The following is an 11,879-nucleotide window of genomic DNA, read 5'->3' as shown; positions in this document are numbered from 1 at the left end:
CATGGTGTCCGCGAAAGTGTTGAGTTGTTCAAGGTACTCAGACAGCCGATCCCGCACCATCGTCTCCATCAATTTGCCCACACACGAGAGAGATGGGTCGGAGGTTGTCAGTGTCGACTGGTTTCCCGGCTTTGTGAATAAAGGTGACGAAGGCGCCCGTGTGCTGTGGGATGTTAGCACACGTTAAAGAACTCCAAGTGATCTAAATTCCGGAGTCCTCCACTACGGTGTCTCTCATAGCCCGAGTAATTTTGGCACGTGAAACACGACAAACAAAACAATTAAAATTGATTGGTTGGTACTCTAATACTTCTGGTGTGTAGAATATTGGCATATCTAAAGCTTTATTCGCGAATCCTTTCAGTTTCAGGAATTGAAGGTCTTGAATGAGTCCCGTCTGGCCGAGATAGTGCATGTTGAAAGTAGGAGACAGACCAAAAGAATGAAGATGGAAAGATTGTTCGGCTCCGTGCGGTAGCATTATTTTTTTTTTCCAATAACATTGTTTATTGCCTTAGGGCATAAAGGAATATGTAGGAAAATTATAAGAGGTATTAAATGAAAGAAAAAAGTTGGCTGTTCTTTAGTCGATGTTTTCCACCTCCTTCAGCTTCAAGAATACGGAGCATCAGCATTACTCCTAGTAAATGTGATTGGGGTTCCAAACAAGCAAATCAAAGCATAGCAAAAATTTATTGCACATTGTAGTAATAGCAAAGTACTGCACATCATAAAATCCAGGGTAATTCAAAATAAAATACATTTACACATGCTTCTGTGTAATTAGAAAGAAAAAAATCATGAAACATTGAACACCAACACTGCACCGCTTGGCACTAAGAAATGGGGAGGCAAGGATATCACTTTCCACAAAATAGAAAAAAATTAATACATTCGACCTTGAATAAATATGCAACTTAGAGCACCCTTTAAAGTTTCAGCATTTTCATTATCTTTCCTGCTTAGCATTGCGCTTACAGTTATGGGCCTTGACATAGAAGTGGAGCCTAGTAAGAACATAAAACTTGATAATTTTGTTTGTGAGGGACATACTGTGATTAGAGCAGCCAACAAGGGTCAGCTTTCTAAACTGCAGAAAGGAAACCAAATCCATGATGCTGTCAGTGTTGATTTCCCTTACACTAAAGCAGTGAGTGAGTGTTCTCAAGAGAGGTCACGAGTGCATTGAGCTTGGCTGATGGGCACAGCAGGCCTCCTCGGTCAACAGCAGCAGTGAGGCATGCTGCAGCTGGAGCTGGTTCGTCCTCCCCTTGTAGGAGCTGCTGGCTGCACTGTGCACATTTGGTGCTTGAAATGCTCTTTCTTGCATTATAGCCAGCCATGTAATGTATAAGTCTGGAATCGCTGGCTTGAACCACCATGGCATCATGCTGTATGCCCTGGCCACAGTCACTTAGCACTTCATGTGCTTCGGCAAGGTTTCCTACATCTAGAAACTCATCCAGTCGGCTTTGAGTGGTCTTTTCGTCTCTTTTTTCAGCTCCCAGCAGGCTCCTTAGTAGTCCTGGAGGCACATTGCTTCCCATTAGTGACTTAGCCAAATTCTGGAAGCATAAAGCATTAACAGAGATCAGAAATTGGGAGGGAGTTGGATGGTCATTGCATCCAGACATTTGCCAAATGACTCCAGTCTCTCCAAAGGGTGCTGACACAGACGGGAAGTCATCATGTAGCGGAATTTCAACTTTGTCACGTAGCAGAGCAGGTGCAAGGTACTTGACAAGGTAACACAAAATCCCTCCGCTGTACTGCGACTAAGGAAGCCTTCAGAGCCAGCAGCTGTTTCCCATGCGTCCAAGTAAGCCAAAAAACTTTCAATACACTTCTCATGTGTCCCCCCCGGCCTGGGTGCACCTAAGCTCCACCTTGATGTCACGGCCTCAATCAGCCTTCTCATTTTTTCCACGAAGCTGAGTGTTGCAGCCGTGCTCTCATGCTTTTCTTCTACATTTTAATTATATAAAAAAGACCTCTGAGAGTTTCGTCGCTAAAAAGCTTGAATGCGTAGTTAACCCGCATTTTCTCAAAACCATTCGGCCGCACGACCGATTTGTTAATATGAGGCATGGCTTTGAGGGTCGTGTCGTGCTGTTCATCAAGCTTTCGGGCATAGTTAATAGGGTCAGCACTAGCATGGCCTTCTGGCAGTTTCAAACCTGTTCGAACAAAAGCATTCCTGACACACTTCACGAGGTGCGGGAAGTCAGATATAAAGAACAGGAAGCGTTCTGGGTCTGTAGGGTGCCGTCTTTTACAGAACGTGTTTTCTTTCCTGCCGTGTATGCCAAATGAGTGCCACATACACATACTCCAAGCAGCTCCATCAGTAGTGATGAAATCTAAGTGCAAGCCAGCATTTTCGCACATGACCACTGCTTCGATGGTTATCTTTCCCAACGTGTCTGCCTTTACATTCCTGTGGGATGCAAACACGCCAATAATCTGGTGCCACGTTCCAGTAAAAGGCACAAACAATACAAGGCCATGGTCGCATGTCCTGGAGCGCTCACTTTCAGGTGTGAACTTCCCAAGGTCCACAAAACCTTCGATAGCGCCACTGGATGTCAAGCTCAAGCTTTCGGATAGTTTAATCTCATCAATTAAGAGTCCGCCATGGCGCTGGAATAAGTCCATTGATTTTGTTTTCTCTGCAACAGCACCAAACACCTTCTCGCTTAGGCCAAACCCACTCCTGTAACTCTTTAAATATCGGCGTAAGGATGTTCGAGAAGGCAAGGTCATTATTTTGTTTCTGCGTATGTGCTCATAGAGCCTGGGGCTCTTCATGCACATTATCAAGCACTCCAGTGCCCACTCACTTTCATACTACATTCCTTTCGTACACTTCCTTTTCGACGCTGCAAAGCACGCCTTGACCTGCTGCTGCTGCTTCATGGGTAAGGCCTTGACTGCTTCCTCAAAGACCACAGAATCAAGCTGCGTATTCTTTTGCTTCAACTGCTCAATGCTTACCTTGGCTCGAAGGACACTTAGCCTGCGCCTTTTCGCTTGTGCTGTTTGCAGCTTCAACCTATATGAAAGCGATTGAACTCCGCTTTTTACTTTTCTCCTTCTGTAGGATGCCTGATTAAGCAGCAGTCTCCTGAGGTGCTTGCACTGGGTACAGGCTCCTTCTGGCATTTGAGCAACTGCACGACAAGATGAACTGAAAGTTCTGCTACCGCAGGTCTTGTCTTTGCTCTTGGCGTTTGCTTCAAGTTCGCCAGTTTTGCCAAAACCTCTGCATGGGATCATGGAGTCCACGTTGCGAAACAACTCTTCTGCCATATCCATGTCAATAATATTAACAGTTTTGACTTTTGTGGCTTGCACAAAAACCGTTGCCTGGACTGTCTTCTCACCTGTTGTCATAAGCACATACTTTTCAAAATTTATGCTCTCACCTTCTAGAGCGCACACGCTAAACACTGTGAGGTTGCCGGCTTCAGCAATCAGGTGTCTAGCCCCGCTGGGAAGATCACACCTACGAACGTCAGGAATTTATGGCACTTGGTTGCAATGACTTTCTGCGCTGCACGAATCTATTGGTTCTGCACAGACACGCTTGATTCCTGGCGCTGGATCTTTGAAGGCAAACCGCAGGTTGAAGTTCTTGATGTCCTCTTCTTTGGCGCTTTCTTGGAGAGGTATGCGGGAACATTGGGGAATATGGTTGGGACTGCGTCTGGTTTCAGCACCGGCTGTTCTCGTGGAATCTGCACTGTTGCACCGTTCACCACGTGCGTGAAACAGCACTCAATAAACTGCTCGTCGAAATGACGCTCACATAGCGCCGAGTTCGCGTCCAAAGATTTGTCGGCACGGGGGACGGCTCTTTGCCAAGCTTTGAAACGTGCAGGGTCCTTGGGCACAGAAAAAAGAGACACACGCTGACAATGCTGCCTCGACGACACATAGCCGGACGTGCAGCCAGGGGCGAAGCACTGACGCTGCCTCGCTTTTTTTTTCGTTAGAGTTCATCTGTTTGGCGAAGTTAGCCACTCACATTAACATGTCAGCAGCTTGTCATAAAGGAGAGATTACGCTGGCAGCCGCGAATAAACAGGAACGTTGCTGCGCCGTCCAGATACTATGAGATACTGCAGACAGGGTTGCCAGGTCCAAAAAACGAAAAGTCGCCACAAAAATGGGAAAAGTAGCCAGAAAGTAGCCAACCAGAGGAAGAGCAATAAAAAGTAGCCAAAAAGGAGCCATGGGGCCATGCAATGGGCAGCAAAGAGAGCGCTCACTGCAAAAAGACAACCAAAAAAATTTGTTTCATAGTCGTTTTATTCCAACGCTCGTGAAGAAACAAATGCCAGTTGCGTCTTATAGCAACTAAATCACGTAGAAACGTTTTCTGAAAAAAAAAAACTGGCTGCGTAACACTGCGATATTATATAAACGGACATAAAACTAAACTGACCAGATAAACACAAGTGTTATCAGAAACTTCTCTGTGATGATTAGAAACAGTATAAAATGCATAAAATTATGTCCATGAAAATGTAAGTATAAAATGTTAGTGGAGTTCGACCTCTCAAACAATGGCTACAAAAGGAGAATACGACGAAACGAAACTGCAACCACTCATGTACGATGTTCAGGTCTGCCGTAAATAGTTGAGTTGACCTTCTCAATCATGGTTTGGGTTTATCAAGGATACGGCCAATGTGCAGGAGGTGTTCACATGATCAAACACACTTCTTTCCTTTTTGATCATGACTACTAGGCGTTGGACGGGAACCTTCGGTTTCTCAAGTATAATATTACATTATCGAGAGGCGTTTACCTTGCCTAGAGATATAGAAATCATTCTTTCATAGGTATACCGAGTATCTTCGTAAGCTTCCTTGACACCAGTGCCTAATAATGTTCGGCGAATTGCGGTCAATGAATGGTTGTCCGCGCTCCTTGATCGCATTGAAAGTGCGCAACTGTTTTATTCAGTGAACAAACTAGAGTGCAAAAGCCACTTTCACACTGATGAGACAAACCTATGGACGGAAGATGTACTCATGACTAATTTATTGTCAGCGGGTGCGCGCTAAATAAGACCTACTGCACGCAAATATGCACGGGCAAAGAAAAACATTTCGAAGCAGTTCGTGGTAAGCCTAGCTAGTGTGTTAGTTCTGTTGTTGTGATGTTTATCTAAGTTTGGCCAGCTAGCATAATGTGTTTACACTTGCCCTTATTTGGTCATCTATAATGCAAAGTTTGGCTCTAAGAGCAGTTAAATAATTAGCACTAATTAATTCGGTTCGATAACTAGCACAACTCATTTGCATTCAACCTAAGCTTTCGAAAGGTATATGACTCGATGCTATAATGCAAAGGGTGGTTTTGATTGCATATAGCTCACTAACGCAAATATGGATCGCTAATTCAGAGCATTTGGATTCATCCTAAGCTTTTCAACGGTATATGACTTGATCGTCTAGCTCCAAGTTTGGTTTTATACAAAATTTACTACGCAGATTAATAATGATCGCTAACTACCACAGTGCCCTTACACTTGGCCTAAGCTTCCCAACGGTATATGACTCGATGCTGCAGCGCAAATTTGGGTTTCAAGTGCGATTTACTAAATTTCATTTAATTTGGCCCGTCATTGGTCAAAATAAACGTATAATTAACCAATGATCCAAACTTAAGGTTTATCACGTGACATATACTATGCTTAGCCAAGCTAGCTTGAAAGTAGCGAAATAGACTAAGCGGCCGCTTTGACTTTCTCTCATCTTAACGTTCAAAGCACCAGCCTGGGTCGGTTTCTCGTTTTGCGAGCTTTTACCACGGTGATGGAGTTCACGCTCAAAAAAAAACACAGACAAAGTAAGAGGCAGTACTTGATCCTGGAGCGCAGACCTGGCCCAAAAACGCGCGCTTCAATGACTGCTGTGGCCGGCCGGCGGGCGCCAGGGAGAAAAAGCGTGTCGTGTGCAGAGCTCGCAGCCGCCGCACCACCTTAGCCGCGCGAGGAGAATTGAGGAGGAAAGCGCGGCGCGGAGGAGAGTGTCGCTACCACCGTGGTCGCTCCTTTCAAATTATCAAGGGGTTTTAGTGGATAGATGTTAAGAGCGTCCCCTTTGAAACAGGGTGGAGACAGTCGTCACCATGCACAGTTGGTTGTATTGCAGCGCTACCGTTGATAGGTTTGCTATCTGTCTATCTATAAAAACGAGCATCCTGAACAGCGCGCAAACGGGCTTGTTGGAATAGGCGAAAATTTTTCAAAAGTAGCCAGAAATTAACCAAGTAGCAAACTTAAATTTTTTGTCGCCAGGTGGCTCAGAAAGTAGCCAATTTGGCGTAAAGTAGCCAAATCTGGCAGCCCTGCAGACGCGCATGATCGCGTGACTGCATCGCCAAGCTGACCGCAGCGCCACCGCGGCGTTCGCGGCAGCGCGTGAACCACAGGATCGCACTCTCTCGGCGGATACGCCGGCGCTGGCGTCACCTCCCCCTTCTAGCCACCATACCCCTTCTAGCCACCATACCCATGCCCTAGTGAAAAGGCGCCCAGAAAAAATGCCTCTACTGTTTTTGCAGGCACTAACGTTAGGGGATATACTGCAACACATAGGAACGCGCGAAAAAAGGATTAGATGCCTAATCGAAGGTGAAGCGGTGCTCAACTCTGGTCATTTGATATGCTGCGGTGTACAAGGTTGCACGGAAGAGACAGTAACCCTACAAGGACTGTGCCTGCAGACTTCCCACGTGAAGGAAAAACCGCACGAGCTTCAATTCACTTACACCTCCGACCGCTCTCTCAAGGTATGTGTACCAGTTTACTTTAACTTCGTTTTCGTCGTGATACAAGAGTAGAGCCGATGTGCGAGTTGTCAATAGCCTGAGCAAAAAAATCTAGGCACTCTGAGCTACTGTGATCTACACAGAAAACGCAGAATGTTCGAAGAAAATGCCGGTCGTTCTTCCTATTAGGCATTTCAATACGTGTATGCACGTTACAGCTATTGCGTCGCTTGCAGTGGTGTGTGCCGCAAATGTTTATTCAGTCTCCCTGCGGTGCGTGCATGTGTCAATAGTCAGTAGCATTAGTGTATTTAATTGAAAAGAAAATGCTTACGCACTTCAGATGACCGAGTGTGCAAATTATGCGACAAGCGGCGCGTCTGTGGAGAATATTTTCCAACGTGCTGAACATCGTCGCTCTGGCCGCGATCGAGTTGCCGCGGCCATCTGGAACAAGTCTGCGCCGCAGATGCAGAAATCGCGGACACTTTAGCTTGCATGTGAAACGATTCAACTTGTGCCGCAGGTCTTGAAGAAAGAATCATATTGAGGTTCAGTCTAGTCGCAGCGACCGCATTCCGAGCGGAGCGAGATGAAACAGTGGCGATGTCCTTTAGGCCATGTTAAGTGTCCTTAAAAGTCGAGCCTTAACATAACAAGCTCATTTATATTAACATAACAAGCTCCGTATTCGTACGTCCGTCGGAGGTACAGACTACGTCCGTTTTTGTATATCCGCATGAGAGACGAGGTGTACGTCCGATGTACGTACGGACAAGTATGTTTCCAGGACATATATTTCCTCGCTAACAAAATTCTGTTTCAACATTCACACTTGTCTTCAATGGTCGAGATGTGTCCTGCCTGGTCAAAAAGAAAAAACATTGGGGCCAATTGGGACCTGCAAATGGTTACATCTGGACCCAATATTGGACACCACCTCTCCAATGGATTAGTCCAGTTGGAATAACCAAATGGTTCAGCAAATACCAATTGGGCATTCCAAATAGTTCCAATTGCGTGTAAAATTTCCTTCGGATTTTCCAAATGGTACTCAAAATTCCAACAGGAAATCCAATTAGGTTTGCAACTTCCATTCGGCCCCTGAGATAGCGAATTGTATTTTGTACCAAATGATTAGCTGGTTGGCCTAAAAAACTCTTGCACATACACAGTACGGGCGATTGTCATTAATTTCTCAGCTTTCATGCCGCAATTCGTTGTATCCGTTGGTAGCGGCGGTCGTGATCTTCAATTGTTACTCTAGTTGAGCCTTAACGTATGTACTACATGTACCACCTGCGCGGCTTCGCCATCCACGATAGTCCACGACCACGTCTTGGCGAACGAAAGCGCGCCGGATTACCTTGCACAGTGGGTCTTTACAAAAATAGTTTTTTTGCTGTTTGAAATCCCCGCCAGTCCGGCCGTACTGTTTGGTTGAAAGTTGCGTATGCCATCGCAGTGTGTGTGTGTGTGTGTGGGAGGGGGGGGGGATGGTAGGTTTCGCTTGAATATCCTCACAGGAAAGGTGCCTATTGAAAGAAACTAACAATATTCAGTAAAAACATAATGTTAACTTATTACGGCCAATTCATTTCTGCGCATGAATATTTCTGCCGTAGTCCCGTACCACGTGTTTATGTGCCGCATTGCCGGCTGTCGTCCTGCCGCCGCGGCTCGCGACAGCAGCTTTTTTTTTTGTTCTGTGCGGGTGCACGCAACTATGCTGCAATGCCTTCACCCATCTGTGTGCGCTGCAAGGACAACGATTGCGCAGTTGTGCCAGTTCCTAGTGTGAAAGGATTACCCCCTCGGAGCAACAGTGGTTCACGACGATAACACATCAGGACGGACGACTCCGGCGAAAGCGACCGCGTTTGAAAGTAAGTACTGCGATCGAGCTTCGTGAAATCTGCGCAGCGAAAATTGCATGAATATGTAACAGCGCAGTGAACCTACTGGCACATTTCAATGCGAGAACATTAAGGAGCTAGTTACACCGAAAACCAGGAGTAATCGGCGCAATCTTGCGAAGCTTATAACCAACCTCCTTGTTTTCGTCAACCAAGACGCTGGATAAACAGTCGGTCGTCAAAGATTTTTTTTTTTTAATATGCTTGCCTTCGCAAGTGGCATGCTCTGCATTTTTTCAATGCAAGTTGCAGGTTGCGAGGGCACAGTCTGCGCTGCAGTGCATTACAGTGATAAAATGCATAACTGCTCCTGTACAATGCGATAATCGTCCAAGCTCGCGAGCTTGAAAGTTGTGCACCACTACAAAAAAAAAAAAAGCATTTCAGATAGCGAGTGGCCTTTTTTGTGCTGGAAATTATTGAAGCGCGTTATCAGCTTATTTTAATTTAGGTATGGCCTGTATGATACTGCCTTCTGAACTGTTTAGCTTATTTAGCTTTATCCTTGCATCTATGTGATATTCGAAAGATAGCGGGTGCGATATAACTGGCGTGAACGAAGGGAAAGGAGGGCAGAACCTCGCTGATATTTGAGACTGCTTGTAAAGGTGCATCCACACGACGGACCACGGACTGGGCCGCGGACCGGTCACGTGGGTTGGTCCGCGGATGATCTGATCCGCGACGACATCCACACGGCGGGCCCAGAGAGCAGACGACAGCGCGGACCTGGAGGGGTACTCTCCACCCCGCGTCTCGCTGATCTCCTTGTAGCGCACTTTTGAGAGTACTCGTCAAAATGGAGGCCGAGTGGAATCGGCAGCTGGCTGCGTTCGCTCTAGCAATAGCTATTGACGACGAAGACGACTTGCGTGCTTGCAAACGGCGATGCTGGCAGAAAGACTGGATATACCGAAAGAATATCGGTGTTCAAAACCAGCTCTACAAAGAGCTGCTGTTTTCAGACCCAGGCGAGTACCGGCGACTTCTCCGCGTCACTCCGGAGCAGTTTACGCAGCTGTTGTCGCGCGTCGGACCCAGGATTGCGCGACAGGAGACTGTGATGCGCTCACCGATTTCGCCGACGACAAGACTGCAAGTCACTCTTCGCTACCTTGCGTCTGGTTAGTAACGTTTACTCTGAATTATTATTCCATGGCTGTGCCGCTAGGTCTGCAAAGCTTCGCATCCTATGGCACACACGCAAAACACACGCAGGAAGCTTAACGCTAATATATTTGTAACTCTAAAAGCAAACTTGTCATCTCCATGCGCTTACACTAGTTACACCTGCAGCCAGCTATAAAGTACACTTAGAATGTAATTCAGCAGAATGGAAAGTTGGGTAGTTGAAGGCTGTTCATGATGAATAAGTGGGCGCGTTTGGAACGTAGGCACAAAAGGCGGCAACAATCTTCTAGACTCTGTAAAGTCCTCGGAGTGGTTTTCGGGATATCTGACTTGGAACGACTCCATTGAATATCTTGTTTCAGCACATACTCACACACAGTCATTGCTAACAGGAAATAAAAAAAAAGGGAGAACAATCCAGTAACAACTAGGAGCAGTCTTGTTTTTTTTTTTAGTTTTTTTTTAGCTGAGTGTTATACGTAACTTTAGATTGAGGTTCCACATTTTCTAACAAATGCCTTTTCATTTTCTAGGAGAGCCACTACTCGCTGAGCCAACAGTTCCGGTTGGGACATTCAACAGTTAACGAGATTGTCACAGAAACCTGTGACGCAATTTACCAAGAGCTCAAAGGAGATTACCTGAAGACCCCCAAAACAGAAGGAGTGTTGTGTTGGGTTTAATGGCGCATAAGCAGCTCAGGCTATCATGCGCCAAGCACAAGGTTGTAAATGGTGTACACTATTTATTCTACAGTTTCCGTAAAACATTTGCTTCCTTTAAAAAGCTAAAAACACATGATAGATCGACAAGTCCGCTTTCACCTAAAATCAAAGCTGGATGGAAAGGAATGTGTTCATCATAAAATCGAGTAAAATACTTTTTCCTTAGCATTTCAAATCTTGTGCATGAAAGTAAAACGTGGTTTATGGTGAGTTGCTGTCCGCATTCTTCACACAAAGGTTTGTTTTCTTTTCTCAACAAAAAATTGTGCGTCATATGCGTGTGGCCAATGCGGAGACGGCATAAAATCACTTCTATAAAACGTTCTTGATTGCGACGTGATTTCCATTCCCCTAAAGTGGGCTTCACCAACTGCAGTTTATTATTTACCTCCTTACTCCATGATGACTGCCATTCGTCCTTTAGCTTGTTGTGCACCAGCATCATACAGTCTCTGTATGGCATGTCTATGTTCTTTATTCGTTTTCCATGGGCCTGGGCAGCGCAAAAGTCTGCTCTCTCATTGCCTCCAATGCCGACATGACTCGGGACCCAACAAAACGTTATTTTATGTCCTCGAGCAGAAGCTGTTGATATGTTGTGTATGATTTCTCCGAGTAGTGGTACAACTGCATTTTTGTGGTGAAGGGCTGTGAGAACACTTAAGGAGTCTGTGTATATAATACTGTTTGTAATGTTCTCGTTTACTATTTTGCTTACAGCCACTGCCAGAGCATAACATTCAGCTGTAAAAATACTTGCACACTGAGGTAATCTCACAGTTTTTTCCCATTTTCCATGCACTATTGCACTTCCTACGTGTTTTGTTGTCTTGGATCCATCCGTGTAAAATTGTGTGCAATTGTCATACTTTCCTTTAAGAGCTAGAAATTCTTGCAGGATGTGTTCAGGTGGTGTTTTATGTTTAGAAAACTGAGTTAGTGTGAAATCGCACACAACAGGAAGGCTGTACCATGGTGGCAGTGAATTTTGCCTTGATGCAATATTGGGGAGGGCGTTTAGTATTCCTAATTCTTTGCATTTATCCTCAAATCGAAGTAACAAGGGTTTGATTGACTGAGGCCTATTTTTGGACAATATTCTGGAGGCACATTTAGTGACAATGGGGTAGCATATATGTTTTGGTAGGGAGCGTATTTTCAGGATATATGAAAATGTGAGCATGGTCCTTCTAAGTTCTAGGGATGGTTCGTTGGTGTCTACATAAAGGCTTGCGATAGGTGATGTCCTATAAGCACCAGTAGAAAGACGCAAGCCTGAATTTTGTACAGGGTCCAAGCGCTTCAAATATGAAGGTCTTGCTGA

General features: G+C 45.4%; 1 pseudogene; it reads right to left on the bottom strand.

Annotated features, from left to right (window-relative positions):
• Window positions 1–2,514: 2,514 nt before the first annotated feature.
• Window positions 2,515–6,528, bottom strand: LOC146196220 (uncharacterized; annotated as a pseudogene).
• Between the last annotated feature and the right edge of the window lie 5,351 nt (window positions 6,529–11,879).

The sequence above is a fragment of the Amblyomma maculatum genome, chromosome 3 (assembly GCF_055883805.1).
Source record: "Amblyomma maculatum isolate TAMU_Amacu chromosome 3, ASM5588380v1, whole genome shotgun sequence".
Lineage (NCBI taxonomy): Eukaryota > Metazoa > Arthropoda > Arachnida > Ixodida > Ixodidae > Amblyomma > Amblyomma maculatum.
Note: the sequence above shows the minus strand (reverse complement) of the source record. Positions and strands in the feature narration are given on the sequence as shown.